The sequence below is a fragment of the Microcaecilia unicolor genome, chromosome 12 (assembly GCF_901765095.1).
Source record: "Microcaecilia unicolor chromosome 12, aMicUni1.1, whole genome shotgun sequence".
Lineage (NCBI taxonomy): Eukaryota > Metazoa > Chordata > Amphibia > Gymnophiona > Siphonopidae > Microcaecilia > Microcaecilia unicolor.
Window position 1 is genome coordinate 82,275,542 of NC_044042.1, and position 26,871 is coordinate 82,302,412.

General features: G+C 46.2%; 1 protein-coding gene across 1 annotated transcript in view; it reads left to right on the top strand.

Annotated features, from left to right (window-relative positions):
* The first annotated feature begins 16,326 nt into the window (after positions 1-16,326).
* ITGA2B (integrin subunit alpha 2b) overlaps positions 16,327-26,871 on the top strand; it is a 146,848-nt gene continuing 136,303 nt past the window's right edge. Inside the window, exon 1 of the mRNA XM_030221820.1 lies at positions 16,327-16,392. The gene's annotated coding sequence lies outside the window, so the exon portion shown is untranslated. The remainder of the gene's footprint in view (positions 16,393-26,871) is intronic.

Below are 26,871 nucleotides of genomic sequence, written 5' to 3' on the forward strand. Positions count from 1 at the left end.
TCAGTGGTGGACCATTCGATCCAATTTGACCTTGGGACGTCCATTCCAAATTCCTCAGCCACAAAAAGTGCTGACGACAGATGCATCCCTCCTGTGGTGGGGAGCTCATGTAGATGGACTTCACAACAAAACGTAGCACATATGAGTTTATCTTGTTGGGCAGACTGGATGGACCGTGCAGGTCTTTTTCTGCCGTCATCTACTATGTTACTATGTTCACACTCAAGGGGTTTCGTCCTTTCAGGAAAAAGGTCTTCAGATCAACCTTTTGGAATTGCGAGCGATCTGGAATGTTCTCAAGGTTTTCAGAGATCGGCTGTCCAACCAGATCATCCTAATTCAATCAGATTGCTATGTATTACACCAACAAGCAGGGGGACACCGGATCTTGCCTTCTGTGCCGGGAAGCCGTCCAGATGTGGCTTTGGGCTCACCAGCACGGTATGTTTCTCCAGGCCACATATCTGGCAGGTGGAAACAACAGTCTGGCTGACAGGTTGAGCAGGATAATGCAGCCTCACGAGTGGACTCTCAACATGGATGTAGTCCGCAAAATCTTCCGAGCATGGGGATCTTTTTGCCACTCAGACAAATCACAAAGTCCCTCAATTCTGTTCCAGACTTCAGGCCCACGACAGATTAGTGTCAGATGCTTTTCTCCTACATTGGGCAACAGGCCTTCTGTATACGTATCCTCCCATACCTCTAGTAGGAAAGACTCTGCTGAAACCCAGGCAAGACTGCGGAACCATGATTCTGATTGCACCTTTTTGGCCCCATCAGATCTGGTTCCCTCTTCTGGAGTTGTCCTCCAAAGAACTGTGAAGATTGGAGTGTTTTCCGACCCTCATTACCCAGAACGAGGGGTCGCTTCTACATCCCAACCTCCAGTCTCTGGCTCTCACGGCTTGGATGTTGAGAACTTAGAAGTTGCCTCTTTAGGCCTTTCAGAGGGTGTCTCCCGAGTCTTGCTTGCTTCCAGGAAAGATTCCACGAAAAGGTGTTACTCTTTTAAATGGAGGAGGTTTGCCGTCTGGTGTGACAGCAAGGCCCTAGATTCTTTTTCTTGTCCTACACAGACCCTGCTTTGAATACCTTCTACACGTGTAGAAGGTCAGCCTATCTCTGAACAGCCTTTAGTTGTTCGCTTCATGAGAGGTTTGCTTTTGTCAAAGCCCCCTATCAAACCTCCACCAGTGTCATGGGATCTCAACGTCGTTCTCACCCAGCTGATGAAAGCTCCTTTTGAGCCACTGAATTCCTGCCATCTGAAGTACTTGACCTGGAAGGTCATTTTCTTGGAGGCTGTTACTTCAGCTTGTAGAGTCAGTGAGCTCCAAGCCTTGGTAGTTCATGCACCTTATATTAAATTTCACCATAACAGAGTAGTCCTCCGCACTCACCCAAAGTTTTTGCCGAAGGTGGTGTCGGAGTTCCATCTGAACCAGTCAATTATCTTGCCAACATTTTTTCCCCGTCCACATACCCGCCCTGGTGAGGACAAGTTGCACACCTTGGATTGTAAGCATTGACCTTTTACATGGAGCAGACAAAGCCCTACCCACAGTCCACCCAATTGTTTGTTTCTTTCGATCCCAACAGGAGGGGAGTGGCTGTCGGGAAACACACCATTTCCAATTGGCTGGCGGATTGCATTTCCTTCACTTATGCCCAAGCTGGGTTGACTTTAGAGGGCCATGTCACGTTAGAGCCATGGCTGCGTCAGTGGCTCACTTAAAGTCAGACTCCATTGAAGAGATTTGCAAGGCTGCAACGTGGTCATCAGTCCACACATTCACATCTCACTACTGCCTTCAGCAGGATACCCGATGCAACAGTTGGTTTGGGCAGTCGGTGCTGCAGAATCTGTTTGGGGTTTAGAATCCAGCTCCACCCTCCTAGGCCCATTCTTGTTTTGTTCCAGGCTGCACTCTCACCTAGTTGAGTTTGTTTTCATGTCAATCTCTGTTACGTCCTCGCCATTGCGAGGCCAATTGACCAATGTTCTTTGTTTTGAGTGAGCCTGGGGGCTAGGGATACCCCACATGTAAGAATATTGAACCTGCTTGTACTCGGAGAAAATGAAGATACATACCTGTAGCAGGTATTCTCTGAGGACAGCAGGCTCAATATTCTTACAACCCTCCCTCCTCCCCGGTGGAGTTGTTTACACTTATATTGTTTTGCTTTTTATTAAACTGATTGCTGCACGTTCGCATCGCAGGTGGGAAGCCGCCCGCGCGACGGAACGTTCGGGAAGGTTCCAGAGCTTTGAAAGGTTTCTTCAGTCTCCTGGGCCGTCGCGGACAACGACCCACATGTAAGAATATTGAGCTTGCTGTCCTCGGAGAATACCTGCTACAGGTATGTATCTTCATTTTTCCTGATGTTACTCCTAAGTCTACCTCCCTGCAACCTCATAAATACATAAGTATTGCCAGACTGGGCCAGACTGAAGGTCCATCAAGTCCAGCATCCTGTTTCCAACAGTGGCCAAGTCACAAGTACCTGGCAAGATCCCAAAACAGTACAATGCATTTTATGCTGCTTATACTAGAAATAAGCAGTGGACTTTCCCCAAGTCCATTTTAATGGTGGTCTATGGACTTTTCCTTTAGGAAGCCAGCCAAACCTTTTTTTTTTTAACCCCGCTAAGCTAACTGAATTTACTACATTCTCTGACAACGAATCCAGAGTTTAATTGCACGTTGAGTGAAGAAATATTTTCTCTGATTTGTTTTAAATTTACTATGTTGTAGCTTCATTGCGTGCCCCCTAGTCCTAGTATTTTTGGAAACAGTAAACAAGCAATTCACGTCTACCCGTGCCACTCCACTCATTATTTTATAGACATCTATCATATCCCCTCAGCCATCTTTTCTTCAAGCTGAAGAGCCCTAGCTGCTTTAGCCTGGGCATAGTTTGTTTCATTTGGGGGGGGGGGGGCAAAGGATGGGGTGGGGCATATTAGCATATTCATTTGCATATGTGCAAATTATATGCTAATATGGAGGAAGGAAGGGAGAAAGAGCTGGCTTTTTTTGGGAATAACCATAATGAATATATATGAGATACCTCATACATATACATTATGGTTATTCCCAAAAAAGCCAGCTCTTTCTCCCTTCCTTCCTTCCTCCTTACCCAGCACTCCCTCTTCCTCTCCAGTAGTATTTCCCCACCCCCTTTTCCATACCATGCCAGTGTAGACCTTAGAAATGCATAAGCTCTATATGTAGATCCTTCAAGAGGTAGTGTGTCATGATTTAGGCTGTACACCCTTTCTGATGTTTTGGTGCCACCTCAGTAAGGCCAACACACAATCTCTCCACTGCAAAACACTATACACAAACTTGTGCAAAAACACACTCATAACCTTACCAAACCATAACAGCACTAATTCCAAGGACAGGACGAGCTAAAACCTTATGTGTGGAAAGGCAGCACTGTAATTACACCAGGCTCTAAAACACCAGTACACTACCTAATGGAAAAAAAACAAAAAGGGCTGCAAATACTACACACTAGCAGAATACTGCACCTTGATCACACATGAAAAACACATGACAACAGATATGACACAAGGAACTAGAAATAAAATATGAAGGCAAAATACTGAACTGGAAAGTTACCTCAAGAAGTCAGACTCGGCATGCAACAATACTAGAAAAATGGAAACCTACATGAAAAATATCACATGCATATTTCTAAAAGCTGACATATTCCAATTAATAAATTCTGAATAAAATATTTTTTTCTACCTTTGTTGTCTGATCATTTAGTTTTTCTACTTGCTTTGGTCCCAGTGTCTTCTGTTTTATGCAGTGTCTTCTTTCCATTTGATATTTTTTCTCTCACCATGTCCACCATCCTTATGTGTCCTCTCTACCATCTATAGCCCTGTCCCTATCCTTCCTCCAGTTTCAGCATCTGCCCTCAAAGTGCTCCGATCCAGCCCTTAAATTCAGCAGTTTTCCCTCCATCCATATCCAGCATTTCTCCTCACTCCCCTCCATCCATCCATGTGCATCTACTTCCTCTGTCTTCCCTCCCCTCCATCCATGTCCAGCATTTCTCCTCTCTCCCTTCCCCTCCATCCGTGTGCATCTCCTTCCTTTGTTTTTCCTTCCTTCCATTCTTGTCCAACATTTCTCCTCTCTTAACTGCCCTCCACTCCATCCATGTCCAGCATTTCTCCTCTCTTCTCTGCCCTCTAGCCATGTGCATCTCCTTCCTGACTTCCCTCCCCTCCAACCATCCATGTCCAGCAACTCTCCGTTCTCCCCTGCCCTCTCCTCCATCAACCCATATCCAACAAATTTCCTCTCCCCTGCCCACTCCATTCATCCATCCATGTCCAGCAATTCTCCTCTCTCCCCTGCCCCCTCCTCCATCCACCCATATCCAGCAAATTTCCTCTCTCCTCTGCCCCATTCATCCACCCATATCCAGCAATTCTTCTCTCTCCCCTGCCCTCCCCTCCATCCATCCATGGACAACTGTCCATTCTCCACTGTCCTCTCCTTCACCCATATCCAGCAAATCTACCCATATCCAGCAAAATTCCTCTCTCGCCTGCCCCCATTGGATCCATCCATGTCCAGCAATTCTCACGCTCGTGCCCTCCCCTCCATCCATCCATGTCCAGCAACTCTCCATTCTCCCCTGCCCTCTCCTCCTTCCACCCATATCCAGCAAAATTCCGCTCTCCCCTGCCCCCATTCATCCATCCATGTCCAGCAATTCTCCTCCCTCCCCTCTGCTCCATGTCCAGTAATCTCTTCTCTCCCCCTGCCCTCCTCTCCATTTCCAGTGATCTCTTCTCTCCCCCTGCCCTCCTGTCCATGTCCAGCGATCTCTTCTCTCCCCCTGCCCTCCTGTCCTCTCCATGTCCAGTAATCTCCTCACCTGCCCTGCTCTCCTCTCCATGTCCAGCGATCTCTTCTCTCACCTGCCCTGCTCTCCTCTCCATGTCCAGCTATCTCTTCTCTCCCCCTGCCCTCCTCTCCATGTCCAGCAATCTCTTCTCACACAGTGTCCCACCCTCATGGAAACAGGAAATCCATCATCGCAGAAGGCAGGACACTGTGTGAGGGAAAGGAGAAGCTGGAGGCGAGCCCGCAGTGCTTTCTTTTTCACTGCCATCGCTGCCAGTGAAAATAAAAGGTTAAACGTGGCGGGGGGGGGAGGGGAACGGAGAGGACAGAAGGCTGTCGGGGTTGGGGAGCTGAAAGCAGGACATAGGGAGAGCTGCCTGCAGCATTGCACCGGCCTTTGGGGGGGCAATGCCCCCCCCAAACTATGTCCATGGCCTTTCCTCATAAGTAATTCATCCCATCCCCTTTATCATTTTCGTCACCCTTCTCTGTATCTTTTCTAATTCCACTATATCTTTTTTGAGATTTGGTGGCCAGAATGGAACACAATATTTGAGGTGCAGTTGCATCATAGAGCGATACAAAGGCATTATAACGTCCTCATTTTTGTTTAACATTCCTTTCCTAATAATTCCTAACATTCTATTCATTTTATAAGAACATAAGAGTAGCCTTACTGGGTCAGACCAATGGTCCATCTAGCCCAGTATCCTGTTTTCCAAGCAGTGGCCAAGCCAGGTCACAAGTGCCTTGCAGAATCCCTATTCTTAGCCGCCATCGCACACTAAGCAGAGTGATGCATGTCTTCTGTTTTATGCAGTGTCTTTTTTCCATTTGATATTTTTTCTCTCACCATGTCCACCATCCTCCTGTGTCCTTATGTGTCCTCTCTACCATCTGTAGCCCTGTCCCTATCCTTCCTCCAGTTCAGCATCTGCCCTCAAAGTGCTCCGATCCAGCCCTTAAATTCAGCAGTTTCACCTCCATCCATATCCAGCATGTCTTCTGTTTTATGCAGTGTCTTATGCAACATATCATCAACGATGACATCTAGATCTCTTTCCTGGTCAGTGACTCCTAATGTGGAACTTTGCATTATGTAACTATAATTTGGGTTCTTCTTTCCCGCATGCATCACTTTTCACTTGTTCACATTAAACGTCATCTGCCATTTAGATGCCCAGTTTTGTAAGGTCCTCTTGTAATTTTTCACAATCCTCTTGCAATTTAACAACTTTGAATAACTTTTAGTTATTTATTTATTTATTTATTTTATTTTATTTAATTTATTTATTTATTAGGATTTATTTACCGCCTTTTTGAAGGAAAATTTTGTGCCATTAGCAAATTTAATTACCTAACTAGTTACTCTCATCTCTATATCATTTATAAATATGTTTAGGTTCCGAGGCACGGCAGATTTCTCCGCAACACAAATTGAGATGAACCTCTTTAAAAACTACCATTTCAGTAGCTACTTACATGGGTTGAAATGCACTCCAATACCAACGCTGATGACATCACATATTTTACCCACCCTACAAAAAGCGTGGGCATGGATCTGCAAATTGCATCACTGCTCCCCTAGAGTCACCCCTTCTTACCAGTGCGCGGAAACCCGGCGTTCCCTCCGGGTGATTTACACGAAATCTTTGGAAAATGGAAAGCCAAAGGAGTAATATATTTGTTGAATATAATCACCGAAGAAGGGAGATTGAAAACTTTTACTGACTTAAAAGAAGCACAACTTTTTGGACCTAGAGATCACTTTCACTATTGGCAGTTGGGGCACTATGTGAGGAGCTTGCCATGGGAGGCATTAACAGAGGATGCCCAGGAGGAACTGACTTCAGCCCTGTCTTTGAACTCACAACAGAAGGTGCCTCAATCATTCCACCATAGACACATCAAGGACACTAAGCTGGAAATGGACTATGTTAAACAAGCTAAGGTTTGGAGTGGAGACCTACCAACTCCAATACCAGCAAGTGTGTTTAAGTCTCATGTGTTGACGATCCGAAGCACAACCCCTTGGTCAGCATATTGGGAACTCCAATATAAGTTTGCGGCACGACTCCACATTCCCCCTCGCAGAGCGTTCCACATGGGCTTGTCCCCGGATGGAGCGTGCCCAAAATGTGGAGGGGAAGGAGCAACATTGGGACACATGTTTTGGAGTTGCCCGAAAATTCAAAAGTTCTGGGTGGCTATTGTGGAACATACTTGGAGAACCTGGGACGCAACATGGATAAGCACCCCCTTGATGTTGTTTGGAAAGCTAGAGCTGGGCACATCAAAACCCAGAGGATACACGGACTTTGTGAAACGGGCAGTGATGGTGGCAAAAAAGGCCATACTTGTGGATTGGTTAGAAGCAAAGGGGCCTCGGATCCAAACGTGGCGGGCCCAGATGATTTTCCTTCTAAGAATGGAGAGATTAAACTGCAAAGCCCGACCAAGTCAAGAACTTGATCAATTCTTGACAAGATGGACCCCATTTTTGAGGACTCTATCCCCGGCTGCACGAAGCCAACTGTTGAATATGTAGCCAAATTCATAACTAATGGTTAACCCTGTATGTATAAGATAGTTTGGAGTGAGAAGAGGGGGGAGGAGGGGAGGGTGGGGGGAGGAGAGGGTGGGAAGGGAATAAAAATGGAACTGATGATGGAAATCAATACAGAAATGTATATGTTCTGATTGTCATCAATAAAAATGATTTAAGCATAAATATGTTTAAAAATCAGGGGTCCCAGCACAGACCCCCTGGGAAACCCCACTATCTACTATTCGGTATTAAGAATACTGATCATTTAACCTACTCTCTGTTTTCTATCTTTTAACCAGTTTTTAATCCACAATAGGACACTACCTCCTATCCCATTACTCTCCAATTTCCACTGGAGTCTTTCATGAGGTACTTTGTCAAATGCCTTTTGAAAATCCAGATACACATATTACTAACAATAGTTCCGCAAGTTCATTTTTCAATTCTATCAGTAATCGGGGGTGAATACCATCTGGTCCAGGAGATTTGCAACTCTTCAGTTTGTCAAATTGCACCATTCTCCGAGGACAAGCAGGCTGCTTGTTCTCACTGATGGGTGACGTCCAACGGCAGCCCAGGACCGGAAAATCTTCCTTCCCAACAAAAGTTTGCTAGCCTCGCGCTCCCGTGCGCACCGCGCATGCGCTGCCGTCTTCCCGCCCGAACGCGAGCGTGTTCATTAGTCTTCTTTTTTTCTGCGGTTCGGGAATGCTGCTTTGCCGCTTCTCTGCCCAGGATTCCTCTTGCACTAATTTGCTTGTTTCTTTGCCCATTTTCGGCGATTTTCTTTTTTGAGTCTCTGACTCTTCTTTCTTTACTTTCTTTTGTTTAAAAAAACAAGAAAACCCTTAGTTTTCTTAGTTTTTCCCCTTAAGTTTACTTTCTTTTTTGTTTCGCGGCTATTTTGGGCCGCCCGTGCGGGTCTTTCTCTTTTTTGGTGTCTCTTTTTCAGGCACTATCGTGTTCGACCTTGCTGGTGCGATTTTTCCGCCCATGTCATCGAAGCCTACCAGCGGCTTCAAAAGTTGCACGCGGTGCAGCCGGACCATCTCCCTTACTGACAGACACACTTCGTGTCTTCGGTGCCTAGGTGAGAGTCATCGACCTGACGCCTGTCTTCAGTGTCTTCAGTTGAAGAAGTGGACTCAGGCGGTGCGTTTGGCTCAGTGGAACGTCTTGTTCGGAGCCCGGTCCAGTCCTTCTGCGTCGACGGAGTCAGCGGTACCGAGGTCATCGCAGGTATCGATGTCGGCATCGGAGGGTGCATCATTCTCCGGAGCGCAGGTAATGTCTGTCAGAGACCCCATGCTGGTAGCAGTGAGCCATCGAGTGGGTCTCCACCTGCCTCGAGGACTCCTGCTGCGCAGGCCCACCGGGACCGACCTTTAGACCCGGCCCAGAGGAGCCATTTGGATTCAACGTCCTCCTCGGCACCGGGAGGTACCGGTACCAAGCTTCGAGCTAAGGCCAAGAAGCATCGACATCGGTCACTGTCCCGACACGGTGCCGAGAGCTCCGGGGCGCCGAAAGAGTCGGCACCCGAAAAGCGCCGATGCCGGAGGGACCGCTCGCCCTCTATTCAGGAGGTGTCGGTGCACTCATCTCTGGACAGCCCAGTACCGCCTCTGCGCTCCAGACAGGTTCTTACATCTTCTCCTGTACCGGCACCTTTGCCTTTTTCAACAGCCACTCTCAGTGAGAGCCTCCGAGCCATTCTCCCAGAGATTCTGGGGGAGCTGTTGCACCCATCTCCGGTACCTTCGGTGCTTGCGCCGCCGGTACCGTCTCTTTCAATGCCGTCGGTGCATGCGCTGCCGGTGCCGTCGAGGGAGGCGGCGGCTGGCTTATCGCCTGTGGTGCGGTCTCTGACTCCAGTACCGCTTGCGGTGCCGGGGACGAGTGCCACCCAGGCTGATTCCCCGCTGTCGTCGATGGAGGGAGCTTCATCGCCTCCGACGCAGGAGTCTTCCTCTCGATGACACCACGATGGGCATCGGTCCTCGGAGGCCAGACGGGCTCGGCTTTGGACTGAAGTTCATGAACTCATGTCCGACTCCGCAGAGGAGGGCTCGTGGGAAGCAGAAGCGGATACCAGGTACTTCTCGGACGAGGAGTCCTGTGGTCTGCCCTCTGACCCTACTCCCTTGCCCCAGAGTAAGCTATCTCCCCCGGAGAGCCTTTCCTTTTCATCTTTTGTCCGGGAAATGTCTACGGCCATTCCCTTCCCGGTGGAGACTGTGGATGAGCCCAGGGCTGAGATGTTCGAGGTCCTGGACTATCCATCCCCTCCTAAGGAATCGTCCACTGTTCCTCTGCATAATGTCCTGAAGCAGACATTGTTGACGAACTGGACGCATCCATTAATTAATCCCCACATTCCCAAGAAGATTGAGTCCCAGTACCGAATCCACGGGGATCCGGAGTTGATGAAGACTCAGTTGCCTCATGACTCTGGAGTTGTGGATTTGGCCCTTAAGAAGGCCAAGTGTTCTAGGGATTACCCTCAGCGCCCCCGGGGCGTGAATCTAGAACAATGGATTCTTTTGGGAGGAAGGCCTATTATTCTGCAATGCTCGTGTCCAAGATTCAGTCTTACCAGCTCTACATGAGCATCCACTTGCAGAATAATGTGAGGCAGTTGGGGGGTTTGGTTGATCAGCTCCCGCAGGAGCAGGCCAAACCATTTCAGGAGATGGTCAGGCAGCTGAAGGCGTGTCGTAAATTCCTGTCCAGGGGTGCTTACGATACTTTTGATGTTGCATCCAGGGCTGCCGCTCAAGGTATAGTGATGCGCAGACTCCCATGGCTGCGTGCCACTGACCTAGACGGTAGAGTCCAAAAGCATGTTACAGATGCTCCTTGCCGGGGGGATAATATTTTTGGTGAGAAAGTCGAACGGGTGGTAGATCAGCTCCACCAGCGGGATACCGCATATGACAAACTCTCTCACCGGGCTCCTTCAGCATCTACCTCTACAGGTAGACGTTTTTTCGGGGGTATGAGGACTGCTCCCTAAGCTTATAATAAGCGCAGGTACAATCCATCTTCCCGGCAGCCTGCTCAGGCTAAGCTCCAGCACGCTCGTTCACGTCAACAGCGTGCGCCTCCTCAGGCCCCTGCGGCTCCCCAGCAAAAGCAAGGGACGAGCTTTTGACTGGCTCCAGCAGAGCATAGCTGAGATAAAAGTGTCTGTGCCAGACGATCTGCCGGTCGGAGGGAGATTAAAGTTTTTTTTTACCAAAGGTGGCCTCTTGTAACCTCCGATCGGTGGGTTCTTCAAATAGTCCGGCTGGGATACTCCCTCAATTTGACATCAAAACCTCCAAATTGCCCACCGGGAGCTCAATCTTTCAGCTTCCAGCACAAGCAGGTACTTGCAGAGGAACTCTCCGCCCTTCTCAGCGCCAATGCAGTCGAGCCCATGCCACCGGGGCAAGAATGGCTGGGGTTCTATTCCAGGTACTTACTTGTGGAAAAGAAAACAGGGGGGGATGCGTCCCATCCTAGACCTAAGGGCCCTGAACAAATATCTGGTCCGAGAAAAGTTCAGGATGCTTTCCCTGGGCACCCTACTCCCCATGATTCAGGAAAATGATTGGCTATGCTCTCTGGACTTAAAGGACGCCTACACTCACATCCCGATATTGCCAGCTCACAGGCAGTATCTGCGAGTCCGTCTGGGAACACGGCATTTTCAGTATTGTGTGCTACCCTTTGGTCTCGCCTCTGCGCCCAGAGTGTTCACGAAATGCCTGGCTGTAGTAGCGGCGTCTCTTCACAGACTGGGAGTGCATGTGTTCCCTTATCTTGACGATTGGCTGGTGAAGAACACCTCAGAGGCAGGAGCTCTACAGCCAATGCAGATGACTATTCAACTCCTGGAGCTGCTAGGGTTTGTGATAAATTATCCAAAGTACCACCTTCTTCCAGTTCAAAGACTAGAATTCATAGGAGCTCTGCTGGACTCCCAGATGGCTCGTGCCTACCTTCCCGAGCCAAGGGCCAACAATCTTCTGGCTCTCGTCTCTTGGGTACGGGCATCTCAGCAGATCAGAGCTTGGCAGATGTTGCGATTGCTCGGCCACATGGCCTCCACAGTTCATGTTACTCCCATGGCCCATCTTCACATGAGATCAGCTCAATGGACCCTTGCTTCCCAGTGGTTTCAGGCCACGGGGTATCTAGAGGATGACATCCTACTGTCCACAAAATTTTTCAAATCCCTGCATTGGTGGACACAATCCAATTTGACCCTGGGACATACCTTCCAAATTCCTCAGCCACAAAAAGTGCTGACTACAGATGCATCTCTCCTGGGTTGGGGAGCTCATGTCGATGGGCTTCACACCCAAGGGAGTTGGTCCCTCCAGGAAACCGGTTTTCAGATCAATCTCCTGGAGTTACGAGCGGTCTGGAACGCTCTAAAGGCTTTCAAGAATCGGTTGTGCAATCAAATTATTCAAATTCAGACAGACAATCAGGTTGCCATGTATTATATCAACAAGCAGGGGGGCACCGGTTCTCGCCCCCTGTGTCAGGAGGCCGTCAGAATGTAGCTTTGGGCTCACCAGAATGGCATGTTTCTTCAAGCCACTTATCTGGCAGGCGTAAAGAACAGTCTAGCCGACAGGTTGAGCAGGATTATGCAACCTCACGAGTGGTCTCTCAACTCGAGAGTAGTGTGCAAGATCTTTCAAGCCTGGGGCACCCCCTTGATAGATCTTTTTGCCACTCAGTTCAATCACAAGGTCACTCAGTTCTGTTCCAGGCTTCAGGCCCACGGCAGACTAGCGTCGGATGCCTTTCTCCTTCATTGGGGGAGGGCCTCCTGTATGCGTATCCTCCCATACCTTTGGTGGGGAAGACTTTGCTGAAACTCCAGCAAGACCGCGGAACCATGATTCTGATTGCTCTTTTCTGGCCCAGTCAGATCTGGTTCCCTCTTCTTCTGGAGTTGTCCTCCGAAGAACCGTGGCGATTGGAGTATTTTCTAACCCTCATCACTCAGAACGAGGGGGCGCTTCTGCATCCCAACTTCCAGTCCCTGGCCCTCACGGCTTGGATGTTGAGAGCGTAGACTTTGCCTCCTTGGGTCTCTCGGAGGGTGTCTCTCGAGTCTTGCTTGCTTCCAGGAAAGATTCCACTAAAAAGAGTTACTTCTTTCTATGGAGGAGGTTTACCATCTGGTGTGACAGCAAGGCCCTAGATCCTCGTTCTTGTCCTACACAGACCCTGCTTGAATACCTTCTACACTTATCCGAGTCTGGTCTTAAGACCAACTCCGTAAGGGTTCATCTTAGTGCTATCAGTGCTTATCATTACCGTGTAGAGGGTAAGCTGATTTCTGGACAGCCTTTAGTTGTTCGCTTTATGAGAGGTTTGCTTTTGCCAAAGCCCCCTATCAAACCTCCTACTGTGTCATGGGATCTCAACGTCGTTCTCACCCAGCTGATGAAACCTCCTTTCAAGCCTCTGCATTCCTGCCATCTGAAGTACTTGACCTGGAAGGTCATTTTCTTGGTGGCAGTTACTTCAGCTCACAGAGTCAATGAGCTTCAAGCCTTAGTAGCTCATGCTCCTTATACCAAATTTCATCATAATAGAGTAGTCCTTCGCACTCACCTTAAGTTCTTGCCAAAGGTGGTGTCGGACTTCCATCTGAACCAGTCAATTTTCTTGCCAATATTCTTTCCCCGTTCTCATACCCGCCCTGCTGAGCGTCAACTGCACACATTGGACTGCAAAAGAGCATTGGCCTTCTATCTGGAGCGGACGAGCCCCCACAGACAGTCCACCCAATTATTTGTTTCTTTTGATCCCAACAAGAGGGGTGTGGCTGTAGGGAAACACACCATATCTAATTGGCTAGCAGATTGCATTTCCTTCACTTACGCCCAGGCTGGGCTGACTCTTGAGGGTCATGTCACGGCTCATAATGTTAGAGCCATGGCTGCGTCAGTGGCCCACTTGAAGTCAGCCACTATTGAAGAGATTTGCAAGGCTGTGACGTGGTCATCTGTCCACACATTCACATCTCATTACTGCCTTCAGCAGGATACCCGACGCGACAGTCAGTTTGGGCAGTCGGTGTTACAGAATCTGTTCGGAGTTTAGAATCCAACTCCTCCCCCCAGGCCCATTTTTATTCTGTTCCAGGCTGCACTATCTGTTAGTTGTTAACATGTTAGGTCAATCTCAGTTATGTCCTCGCTGTTGCAAGGCCCAATTGACCATGTTTATTGTTTTGAGTGAGCCTGGAGGCTAGGGATACCCCATCAGTGAGAACAAACAGCCTGCTTGTCCTTAGAGAAAGCGAAAGCTACATACCTGTAGAGGGTATTCTCCGAGGACAGCAGGCTGATTGTTCTCACAATCCTGCCCACCTCCCCTTCAGAGTTGTGTCTTCCCTTGTGTTAGCTATGAATTGGACTGACGAACACGCTCGCGTTCGGGCGGGAAGACGGCCGCGCATGCGCGGTGGGCACGGGAGCGTGAGGCTAGCAAACTTCTGTTGCTAGGGAAGATTTTCCGGTCCTGGGCTGCCGTTGGACATCACCCATCAGTAAGAACAATCAGCCTGCTGTCCTCGGAGAATACCCTCTACAGGTATGTAGCTTTCGCTTTACATCCTCAAGGTTTAAAGAGATTTCATTCAGTGTCTCTGACTCAGCTTTGAATACCATTTCTGGCACCAGTATCTCTCCCAAATCTTCCTCGGTGAAGACCAAAGCAAATAATTCATTTAATCTCTCCACTACGGCATTGTCTTCCTTGAGTGCCCCCTTTATCCCTTGATCATCTAGCAGTCCAACTGATTCTTTTGTTGGCTTGTTGCTTTTAATATACCTTAACAAAAAATTTTTACTACATTTTTTTGCTTCCAATGCAATCTTTTTTTCAAAGTCCCTCTTTGTCTTCCTTATCAGTGCTTTGTATTTGACTTGCCATTTCTTATCCTGTTTCTTATTATTTTCAGTTGGTTCCTTCTTCCATTTTCTGAAGGATTTTCTTTTTGCTCTAATAGCTTCCTTCACCTCACTTTTTAACCATGTCATTTGGTCTTCCTTCCTCTTTTAATACACGGAATATATTTGGTCAGGGCTTTCAGGATGGTATTTTTGTACATCATCCATGCCTGATGTAAATTTTTGACCGCAGCTGCTCCTCTAAGTTGTTTTTTTTTTTAGCCATTCTTCTCATTTTATCATAGCGTTTCGCTAACTTATTGGATTTCCTGTGTGTACTTACTCCAAAGCCGATACCAAATCTGATGATGATATCATCACTGTTATCAAGCGACCCAAGCACCAGATCATGCGCTCCACTAAGGACTAAGTCTAGAATTTTTCCTTCTCTTGTTGGCTCCTGTACCAGCTGCTCCATAAAGAAGTCCTTGATTTTGGCAAGGTATTTTACTTCCCTAGCATGCCCTGATGTTACCCAGTTAATATCAGGGTAATTGAAATCGCCCATTATTATTGTTATGCCCAATTTGTTAGCCTCCCTAATTTCTGATAACATTTCTACATCCGTCTGTTCACCCTGGCTAGGTTGATGGTAGTATAGTCCTATCACTATCCTTTTTCCCTTTACACATGGAATTTTAATCCATAGGGGGCCTCTTGTAATATCAGACTGATGGGTTTTTCAAATAGTCTGGGAGGGTTGCACCCTCAGTTGGCATCAACCTCCTCCAAACTGCCCACCAAGAGCTGGCAGCATCAGGTAGTGCAGTCATGCCCATTCCACAAGGAGAAGAAGGGAGGGGATTCTATTCCAAATACTTTCTCATGCCCTAAAAGATTGGAGGAGGGGGGGGGTCATCCTGAATAAATATCTGGTCAAAAGTTCAAGATGGCTGCATGTCTTGGACCTGGAACCAGCAGTTCAGGAAACGTTAGCGGGAGGCCCTTGCTGAGGCAACAGCCTTTTGGGGGGTCAAGGGGGGAAAGGTGGCAGACCTCATCAAGAAAAGGATTGATACCTTTTCTTGATGAGGTCTGCCACCCCATCTCGGACCGCTCCTCCTGTGGCCTCAACATCTCAGAAGTTTTAGGGTACAGGTGCAAGTTGTACCAAAGAAAGAGGGCTCTGTACAGAGTGTACAGGTTGAAAGAGTGCCTACTAGTCTCAAAGGTGTAAGTTCACACATTCCTCCTGTCCTCAGCAACAGGCCCAGCTTCTATGTTCCCATTCTCAGTAGCAGCAGACTCAAAGCCCCAGCCAGCCCCCCAGTCTAAGCAAGGGATGAGCTTTTGACTGGATCCAGCAGAGCATAGTCAAAGTAAAAGTATCCATCTCAGATGACCTACCAGTAGGGGGGAGGCTAAAGTTTTTTTCAAGAAAGGTGGTCCCTTGTAACCTCAGGCCAGCGGTTTCTGCAAATAGTCTGGGTGGTTTACACCCTCAGTTGGCATCAACTTCCTGCAAATTGTCAACATTCAGCTTGCAGCATCAGGAACTGCTTGCAGAAGAACTTTCCTCCCATGTAAAGTCCCACATGATCGAACCCATTCCACCAGAAAAAGAAGGGATTGTGTTCTAAGTACTTCCTCGTGCCCAAGAAAATGGGGTTATATTGTCCCATCCTAGACCTAAGGACCCTAAACAAAACATGTGGTCAAAGAAAGGTTCAGGATTTCCCTGGGCACCCCATGATTCAGAAAAATAATTGGCTATGCTATCTGGACAAAGGATGCTTACAACCACATCCAGATACCTTCCAGTCATAGGAGTTATCTCAGATTTTGGGTGGGAAAACACCATTACCAGTACCATGTCCTGTTTTTTCTTCTTGTATCTGTTGCCCAGAGTCTTCACAAAATGCCTAGCAGTAGTCGCAGCGTCACTGCACAGACCAGGAGTGCAAGTGTTTCCCTATCTGGATGACTGGCTGGTCAAGAGCACATCAAAGGAAGGTGCTCAAGAATCAATGTAGAGAACTATTTGAGTATTGGATCTACTCTGGTTAGTAATCAACTACTTAAGTACCATCTACACCCAGACCAGCAATTTGAGTATATAGGAGCCTTGCCAGACACAGTTCAAGTTCAAGCCAACTTGCCTTATGTGCAAGCGGATACTCTCATCTGCATTGCCACTCAAGTTCAGCAAAGCCAGCAGGTCACAGCTTGACAGATGTTGAGGTTGTTGGGCCACATGGCCTCCACAGTGTATGGCACACCTCCTTGTGAATAGACTCTGGCTTCCTAGTGGTTTCAGGTGCAGAGTTGCACAGGGACAGAAATTTCACCCATCTCCAATGGAATCTAACCTATACCCATCCATACTCACTAAGATCCATTCTATCCCCACCTGTATCCATAGAAGTCGATGCTATTATTTACTTGCTTGCAGCCCTCTGTTTCCTCCCAACCCCCTCAGGTTCTCATGGGTTTTTTTTTATGGTATTCACTATTAAACTGAGTTCCAAACCTCAGTCTGGTGTTCCAGCTGCCTCTCTGGGCATTCCAAGTCTCATTCTGGTATTCCAATTGACTCTCTCAGTGCATTCCAAGCCTTATTCTGGAGTCACCAGAGATTTTGACTACATTTCTGTGGGAATCACACAGTAACTCCTTTCATCCCTGCAGGAATCCCATGGTAACTTCTTCTATACCTATGGCAGTGGTTCCCAAACCTGGTCCTGGAGGCACCCCAGTCTATCAGGTTTTCAGGATATCCACAATGAACAATGAATATTCATGAAAGAGATTTGCATGCACTGCCTCCACTGCATGCAGATCTCTATGAATATACATTGTGGATATCCTGAAACCCTGACTGGCTGGGGTGCCTCCAGGACCAGGTTTGGGAACCACTGACCTATGGGAATTCCCATTCCTGTGCAGCTCTCTAGTCTTGGGCCACTGGGAATCTGAAGGATGTCATCTCGGTCACTCCAGTTATGCCAGTCCCTTCTCTAGTGGACAATTTGGACCAATTGACTGGGAGACTTTCATTCCAAATCCCTTCTCGGAAAATTCTGACCACAGATGCATCCAGCTTGGGATGGAGTGCTCTTGTAGATGGGCTCCACACTCAAGGTCACTACTGGTCCACTCAGGAGACTCAACTTCACATCAATATCCTAGAGCTATGGGCAATTTGGAAAGCTGTAAGGCAGGGGGTTTCAACCCAGTCCTCGGAGTACACCCAGCCAATCAGGGTTTTTAGGACATCTCCATTGACTGGACTAGGGACTGGGTTGAAAACCTCTGCTCTAAGGGCTTTCAGAGAGAGTAATGTTGAACCAAATTATTCTGATTCCAAACAATCAAGTTGCCATATACTACTACTACTATTTAGCATTTCTATAACACTACAAGGCATACGCAGCGCTGCACAAACATAGAAAAAAGACAGTCCCTGCTCAAAGAGCTTACAATCTAATAGACAAAAATAAAGTAATCAAATCAATTCATGTGTATAGGAAGGAGGAGAGGAGGGTAGGTGGAGGCGAGTGTTTACGAGTCAAAAGCAATGTTAAAGAGGTGGGCTTTCAGTCTAGATTTAAAGGTGGACAAGGATGGGGCAAGACGTAGGGGCTCAGGAAGTTTATTCCAGGCGTAGGGTGCAGCGAGACAGAAGGCGCGAAGTCTGGAGTTGGCAGTAGTGGAGAAGGGAACAGATAAGAAGGATTTATCCATGGAGCAGAGTTCACGGGAAGGGGTGTAGGGAAGGACGAGTGTGGAGAGATACTGGGGAGCAGCAGAATGAGTACATTTATAGGTTAGTAGAAGAAGTTTGAACAGGATGTGAAAACGGATAGGGAGCCAGTGAAGCAACTTGAGAAGAGGGGTAGTATGAGTAAAGCGACCCTGGCGGAAGACGAGACGGGCAGCAGAGTTTTGAACCGATATCTCAAGGGTGGTTACAGGATCCTACCTCTTGTTTCAGGAAGCATTTGGGATGTGAAACTGGGCCACCAGCCACGGCATGGTACTCAGGGCCAACATATCTGGCAAGGAAGAACAACAGTCGCAGACAGGCTGAGCAGGGCGATGCAACCACACAAGTGGTCCTCCAGTGTGGGTGTTGCTTGCCAGATCTTCTAGAGTGGAGCACTCCCACAGTGGATCTCTTTGCCACTCATCTCAACAACAAAGCCCCTCAGTACTGCTCCAGACTGAGATCACACAACAGGCTAGCATTGGATCTCATCCTCCTTGATTGGAGCCAGGGTTTTCTGTATGCGTATTCTCTAGCCCCTCTAGTAGGGAAGACTGCAGGATCGTGGAACCATGATCCTCATCACACCTTACTGGTTGAGACAGATATGGTTCTTTCTTCCTCTGGATTTGTCCTCAGAAGAATCTTGGAGATTGGAGTGTTTTTCAACCCTCATCACGCAAAATGAGATGTGTCTTCTTCATCCCAACCTCCAGTCCCTGGCCCTCATGGCCTGGATGTTGAGAGCATAGAATTTACAGACCTTTAGCTGCCTGACTGTGTCTCCAGAATGTTGCTGGCTTCCAGAAAATATTCCACCAAGAAGTGCTATACTTTTAAATGCAATAGATTTGCCGTCTGATATAAGGGCAAGGCCCTAGATCCTGTCGGCCTGAGTAAAACTGCTTGAATACCTTCTGCACCTTTCTGAATCTGGTTTGAAAACCAATTTGGAAAGGGTTCACCTCAGTGCAATTAGTGCTTACCATCACCTTGTACATGGTAAAGCCCTTCTCTGTTCATCCTCTAATCAATCTCCGCCTATATCAAGGGACCTCAACGTCATCCTCAGTCAGGTGATGAAAGTTTATTTTGAGCCACTGGACTCATGTAATATGAATTACCTGACCTGGAAGGTCTTGTTTTTTTGTGGCAGTCACTTTAGCCTGCAGAGGCAGTGAGCTGCAAGTACTGGTAGCTGATTACCTTACACAAAGTTTCACCATAACAGAATAGTTCTCTGCACACATCCTAAATTCCTTCCTAAGATGGTATCAGTGTTCCATCTTCAGTCAGTTGTCCTTCCAACATTTTTCCCAAAGCCTTATGCCCCTGCCTGGTGAAAGCGCACTGCACACCTTGGACTGCAAGTTAGCCTTCTATCTAGAGCAGACTAAAATACATAGACAGTCCATCCAGCTTTTAGTTCTTTTTGACCCAAACAGGCTAGAGACAGCCATCAGTAAATGTACCTTATCCAGTTGGCTAGCAGACTGCCTCTCCTTCACTTATGCCCATGCTGGGCTGACTCTTGCAGGACTTGTCATGGCTGCATCGGTAGCCCACTTGATATCAGCTTCTGTTGAAGAGATCTGCAGAGCTGCAACATGGTCATCTGTCCACATGTTTACATCTCACTACTGTCTGGAACAGAATACCTGATGTGACAGTTGGTTAGTGTTGTTGGTTCTGCTTGTCCTTGCCGTTGCAAGTTCCTATTGACTGTTGTTTTCGGTCAGCCTGGTAGTTTAGGATTCCCACATATAAGAATGTATGTATCCTGCTTGTCCTCTGTATCAGTCTGCTAGCCAACTGGATTAAGCAAAGTTACTCTCATGTAGCAGATGTTCTCAAAGGACAGCAGGACATAAGGTCTCATACATCCTCCCATCTTCCCTAGGAGTTTTATTCTTTATGTTTTTTTATTCAACTGATCGGTCCTGTACAAGTCAAGTGGGCAGGAAGGAAGATATGCACACATGTGTGGTTGGACTTGCCAAAAGCTTCCAGAAGCTGAAGGAACGCTGGGTAGCGTGCACAACAGAGTTCCATTGGTGACATCACTCACTTGTGAGAGCTTATATCCTGCTGTCCTCAGAGAGAACATCTGCTACGTGTGAGTAACTTTGCTTAATCCAGTTGGCTAGCAGACTGCAACTCCTTCATTTATGCCCAGGCTGGGCTAAATTTAGAGGGTCATCTCACAGCTCACTATGTCAGAGCCATAGTGGCAGCAGTAGCCCACTTAAGATCACCTTCCATTGAGAATTGCTGAGCTGTGACATGGTCTTCAGGTCACACATTCACATCTCACTACTGCCTCAAGCAGAATTCCCAACACAACAACCAGTTTGGTCAGACATTGCAGAGTTTGGAGTCTAGGATCCAACTCCACCCTCCTAGACCAGGAGTTCTCAACCCAGTACTTGGGCACACCTAGCCAGTCAGGTTTTCAAGATACCCTCAATGAATATGCATACATAAATTGGCATGCACTACCTCTATTGTATGCAAATCTATCTCATGCATATTCAATGTGTATATCTTTTTTAAAAACAGGCTGGTTTGGGAGTGTCCTGAGGACTGGGTTGAGAACCCCTGTCCTAGACCCATTCATTTCTGTTCCAGGTTGCACCTTCACAACAGGAATTTTTATGTTAGTGTTGGTTCTGGTTGGTCTTGCTGTTGCAAGTCCCTACTGATTGTTTTCGGTGAGTCTGGTAGCTAGAGATTCCCACATGTGAGTACATACTGTCCTGCTTGTCCTCAGAGAAGGCAAAGTTATATGTAGCAGGTGTTCTTAGAGGACAACAGGATGTATGTTCTCATATACTCTCCTACTTCCCTAGGAGTTGAATTCTCTATGGTTTTTATACAACTGCAGGTCCCATGTGAGGCAGGCGGGAAGGCACACATGCATACGAATTCAGGCCTGCCAAAACCTAAAATAAATAGAAAGCTGGGCAGCACTCATACCAGGGCACCATGGATGATATCACCAGGGCTTTTTTTGAGGGGGTACTTGGGGGTACTGAGTACTGGCACCTTTTCCATTGTCTGCTAAAATTGTTCCATGGAGCCCAAGTTTTAATGAAAGAGCTCAGGCTCTACACACCAATTCAGTCTTGTCATAGATTCTGTGACTGGTTGCAGGGGACCTAGCTATTATGGGGTGGGTCCCTTAGTGATCACCCCACTCCTGAAGGGTGGCCTAGCATTTGAGTACTGTCCCCTCTTTTGCTAGAAAAAAAACACACTGGATATCACCCACATGTGACTTCAGAGAATACCTGCTACAGGCAAGTAACTTCGCTTTTCCCGGTAATGCGAAAGTTCATAGAGATGTTTGTATTGGTTGATAGTCTGCCAAATATACCAAGGCTGGATGTGTGTCACTGATTCACAGCAGCACAAGGAGGAAACCAAAGTCCTATATCTAACTAATACTTTGAGAGAGAAACTGATCATTCTTACCTGCTGTTGCCACCACCACCACCACCACATTCTGTGCAAGACTCAACCATCAGGGCTAGCTTAGCCACTAGGTAGACCACTGCCTAGGGTGTGAAGGAGGATGGAGCTAGCAGCTGCAATCAAAGCAAAATCATTCTGACAGCTACACAAAACTCATCTGTTTTTACTCATATAGAGGGCAGGCAGCTTTCAAATAGGTATGTTACTTGGGTAATTGGCTTTTAAAAATTGCTCTCATGTGTGTATTAAAAAGTTATCTGCAACAGGGGTTCTCTGTAGACAGCATGACAACTTATCCCCACATGGTTGATGTCAGCTCAGACGTTCTCTCTTAACAAAGCTCAGAAAGGCATTCTGAGCATATACAAATATTTCTTCCTGTGCGTCTGTCTATCTTAAAAGCTGCAAATGTTTTCAGCCAGAATGAGGAAGAGGGAAGGACCATTTGGTTGAATTGTCCTAATTTTCACAGCGAAACACTGTTATAGGTAAGTTACTTCACTTTCTCCTTGGTTGAATGGGAGATAATCAGCTACACATGGGTGCAACTATTACTACCGTGTTTCCCCGAAAATAAGACACTGTCTTATATTAATTTTTGCCCCCAAAAATGCACTAGGTCTTATTTTCAGGGGCTGTCTTATTTTGGGGGAAACATCGGGGTTGGCCCGCCCGCCCTCCGTCGCTCCCGGAACTAACCTTAAACGCCTCCTTTCACCTTCGCAGCAGCAGGGCAGGCCACTCCTTCCTTCCGTGTCCTGACCTCGCCTGATGTAACGTCCGCGAGGGCGGGGCACAGAAGGAAGGAGAGGTCTGCCCTGCTGCTGCTTGCTGCGAAGGTGAAAGGAGGCATTTAAGGTTAGTTCCGTTAGTGACGGAGGGTGGGTGGAGGGGGGGCCCAGCGACCTCGGGTGGGGGGGGGCGGCCTTGTCCGGCTCTCGGCGGCCCTGCTTTCAAACAAAAATTTGCTAGGTCTTACTTTCGGGGGAGGCCTTATATCTACCAATTCAGGAACACCTCTACTAGGTCTTATTTTGGGGGGATGTCTTACTTTTGGGGAAACAGGGTATGTAAGGTATGCTGACTGTGTATAGCCCTTGCAATCTAAAAGCTGCTGTTGAAGTTAGATTATGGAGTAGATTCTACAATAGTGGCCCCAGGAGTATAGGGATATGAAAGTATAAACCGAGTACCAAGTGGCATCTCTTCAGATGTCAGTTTTGATGAAAGAATGGAGGTGAGTTATCAACACAGAAATTATTCCTCAACTGATGCATTTTCACTCTATTCAAACATGGGAGTAAGTGCACTGATAGTGCAATATATTCCCAGCCTAACAGGCAAATGCATCCAAATTAAAAGTGCAAGCAGGAGACATTGAGTAGAAGAGACCAAATGGACTCGTAAGACAGGGATAGCTGTATTAGTGAACATAAGCATAGCCATACTGGGTCAGACCAATGGTCCGTCTAGCCCAGTATCCTGTTTCCAACAGTGGCCAAGCCAGGTCACAAGTACCTGGCAGAAATCCAAATAGTGGCAATATTCCATGCTACCAATCCCAGGGTAAGGAGTAGCTTCCCTATGTCTGTCACAATAGCAGACTATGGACTTTTCCTCCAGGAACTTTCCAAACCTTTTTTAAACCCAGATACACTAACCGCTGCTACTACATTCTCTGGCAAAGAGTTCCAGAGTTTAACTATTTGTTGAGTGAAGAAATATTTCCTCCTATTTGTCTTAAACGTATTTCCATGTAACTTCCTTGAGTGTCCCCTACTCTTTGTAATTTTGGAACGAGTAAAAAATCAATTCACTTCTACACCACTCAGAAATTTGTAGACCTCAATCATATCTCCCCTCATCTGTCTCTTCTCTAAGCTGAAGAGCCTTAACCTCTTTAGCCTTTCCTCATACGAGAGGAGTTCCATCCCCTTTATCATTTTGGTTGCTCCTTTGAACCTTTTCTAATTCTGCTATATCTTTTTTGAGATATGCAGACCAGAACTGAAGGCAATACTCAAGGTGAGGTTGCACCATGGAGTGATACAGAGGCATTATAGTATTTTCAGTCTTATTTACCATCCCTTTCCTAATAATTCCTTGCATCCTGTTTGCTATTTTTGACCGCTGCTGCACACTGAGCAGAAGATTTCAGTGTATTATCTACAATGACACCTAGATCTTTTTCTTAGGTGCTGACCCCCAAGGTGCACCCTATCGTAACTATGATTTAGATTATTCTTTCCAATGTGCATCACTTTGCATTTGTCCACATTAAATTTCACCTGCCATTTGGATGCCCAGTCTTAAAATTTCTTAAAGTCTTTCTGCAATTTTTCACAGTCCACATGTGTTTGACAACCTTGAATAGCTTTGTGTCACCTGCAAATTTAATCACCTCACTCATTGTTCCGATTTCCATATCCTTTATAAATATTTTAAATAGCATGGATCCCAGTACTGATCCCTGCGGCACTCCACTATTCACCCTCCATTGAGAGAAATGACCATTTAACCCTACCCTCTGTTTTCTGTCCAATAACCAATTCCTAATCTACACCAGAGCCTTGCCTCCTATCTCATTTCTCTTTTATTTTCTCAGGAGTCTATCATGAGGAACTTTGTCAAAAGCTTTCTGAAAATCTAGATACACTACTGGGCTCATTTTCGAAAGAGAAGGATGCCCATCTTTCAACACAAATCGGAAGATGTACGTCCTTCTCCCAGGGACGGCCAAAGTTCAAGGGGGCATGTCGGAGGCATAGCAAAGATGGGACTTGGGTGTGCCTAACACTTGGACGTCCTTGACCCATAATCAAAAAAAGAAGGACATCCCTGACGAACACTTGGACGTTTTCACCCGGACCTGTTTTTATTACGACTAAGGCACAAAAAGGTGCCCAAACTGACCAGATGACCATGGAGAGAATTGGGGATGACCTCCCGTTACTCCCCCAGTGGTCACTAACCCCCTCCCACCCTCAAAAAACATCTTTAAAAATATGTCGTGCCAGAATATTGAATTTTCCTAAATCACCTTTAATTTCACCTTTGGAGATGTTTAAAAAATATTTGAAAGAGATACTGCATATTCCTATGGAAAACCTCCCACCTATAACTCGGATATATTATATTACTGGTATTAATGCTGGGAGGTCTATTCCACAAGATAACTTAACTGAATTTCTTCAAGATTCACTTGAGTTAATTACTGAGAGAACAACCATGCTAGTGACATTTGCCTTCGAGCTAGATCGAAGAAATGTCTTCAAATTATATTTCCGCCATCTCAATGAAGATTTCTTAGGAGCAAAGGTTCAAGTTTTCCCAGACCTATCCAGGGATATGCAGAAACGGAGAAAAGCGTTTTTGCAGCTGAGATCTAGACTCCTTACTATAGGTGGAACCTTTCTGCTCAAATATCCCTGTCGATGTGTTGTAGTTTTTGCCTCTCAGAATTATGTATTCTTTGAACCTGAGAAACTTCTAGAATTTATTTCCAGTAAAGAATGGCGTATTAATCTCTGAATAATGCTATACATCGGCTGCGCTCCTAGACGAGTCTTTCTGCTTCTCTTATATGTAATTTTACTTCTTTTTTTTTTTTTTACCTTGATCTTGGACAAAATTATTGTGGTCTAAGGGTTTATGATATTTTCTAGTGAAATGATAAATGTATTGATATATTTTTTTTCTCACAATTGCTAAATTTATGTTTATGCATGAATCTTAAATTGAAAATCTATAAATAAAAAAAAAATAAAAATATGTCGTGCCAGCCTCAGCCCTAATTGCCAGAGTCTCAAGGAGCTGCAGTGGGAAAATAAATTACATACCTAAATCTCCATCACCCAAGCTGCAAAGGACTCAAATACAAATCAACCTATTCATCCAGCTTTTCCTATATAATAAGCACACAACTATGGAACACATTACCAAGCACCGTGAAAACAACAAACAACCACCTAACATTCCGGAACTACTAAAAACCAACATATTCAAAAAGGCATACCCTAACGATCCAACTTAAATGCCTTAACCCTGCAACACAACGAAGTCAAAGCTCGTACTGGACATGACATAACTCTTCCCCTTACGATTCCCTAACGTGTGTGTAACACATGAACTGTACTCTACTACAACATCACTCTGTTATTTGCTCATACCGGTATTAGCGATTGCCTGTATGGTACTATGTAAGCCATATTGAGCCTGCAAATAAGTGGGAAAATGTGGGATACAAATGCAATAAATAAATATGTTAATTTTTTTTTTTTGTTCCAGTCATTAAGGCTTAAGACATCTGTGGCTGATATGACATATTGAGTTTTAAGAGTGATATTTGTCAGACATAGTTTCAAATGAACATAGATATAGTTTCACAGGAGCTTATAGCACACGTGGTCTTGAAAGCCAAAAAAATCATTCAAATTGTGAGAGACAAAGTTGCTATATCATTTCCCTGTAGATGCAATAGGACACTGCTTGGTGCTTGTGGCCCAGACTAACAGAGGTAAGGTATAGGACTCAAAAGTCTGGGTCTGGAAAAGAACATTATAGAAGATCTAATATGGTAGGGACTTCCTGATGAAATATCTAATGACATCAAGCAGGAGGACTTTGGGAAGTGCTTTCCTTTCTGTTTGCTGAAAATGGCTGAGAGATTGTTGTAATTCAAATAATTTCTTCTACCCTGCAATTATCACAGATAGATGTCTATGCAGTTTATAGGACTTTTTGAGTCTGTAGTAATGATCTAAAGATATGATCTTGATATATCGCACAATCCAGATTAGGTCATGGAGATGTACACAATAAGAAATTGTCAAACATAAGTGTTATACCGGAACAGAACAAAGGTCCATCGAGCCCAGTATCTTGTTTCCAACAGTGGCCAATCCAGATCTCAAGGACCTGGTGAGATCTCAGAAGAGTAAAACAGATTTTATGCTGCTTATCCTAGAGATAAGCAGTGGATTTTCCCAAGTCCATCTTAATAATGGCTTATGGACTTTAAACCTTTTTAAACCCTGCTAAGCTAACTGTTTTTACCATATTCTCTGGCAGTTAATTCCAGAGTTTAATTACACATTGAGTGAAGAAACATTTTCTCCACTTAGTTTTAAATTTATTACTTAGTTGCTTCATTGCGTGCCCCCTAGTCCTTGTATGTTGGAAAGAGTAAACACGCAAATCACATCAATCCGTTCCAACCCACTCCGTATTTTATCAATCTGTACCATATCTTCCCTCAGCCTTCTCTTCTCCAAGCTGAAGAGCCCTAGTCTCTTTAGACTT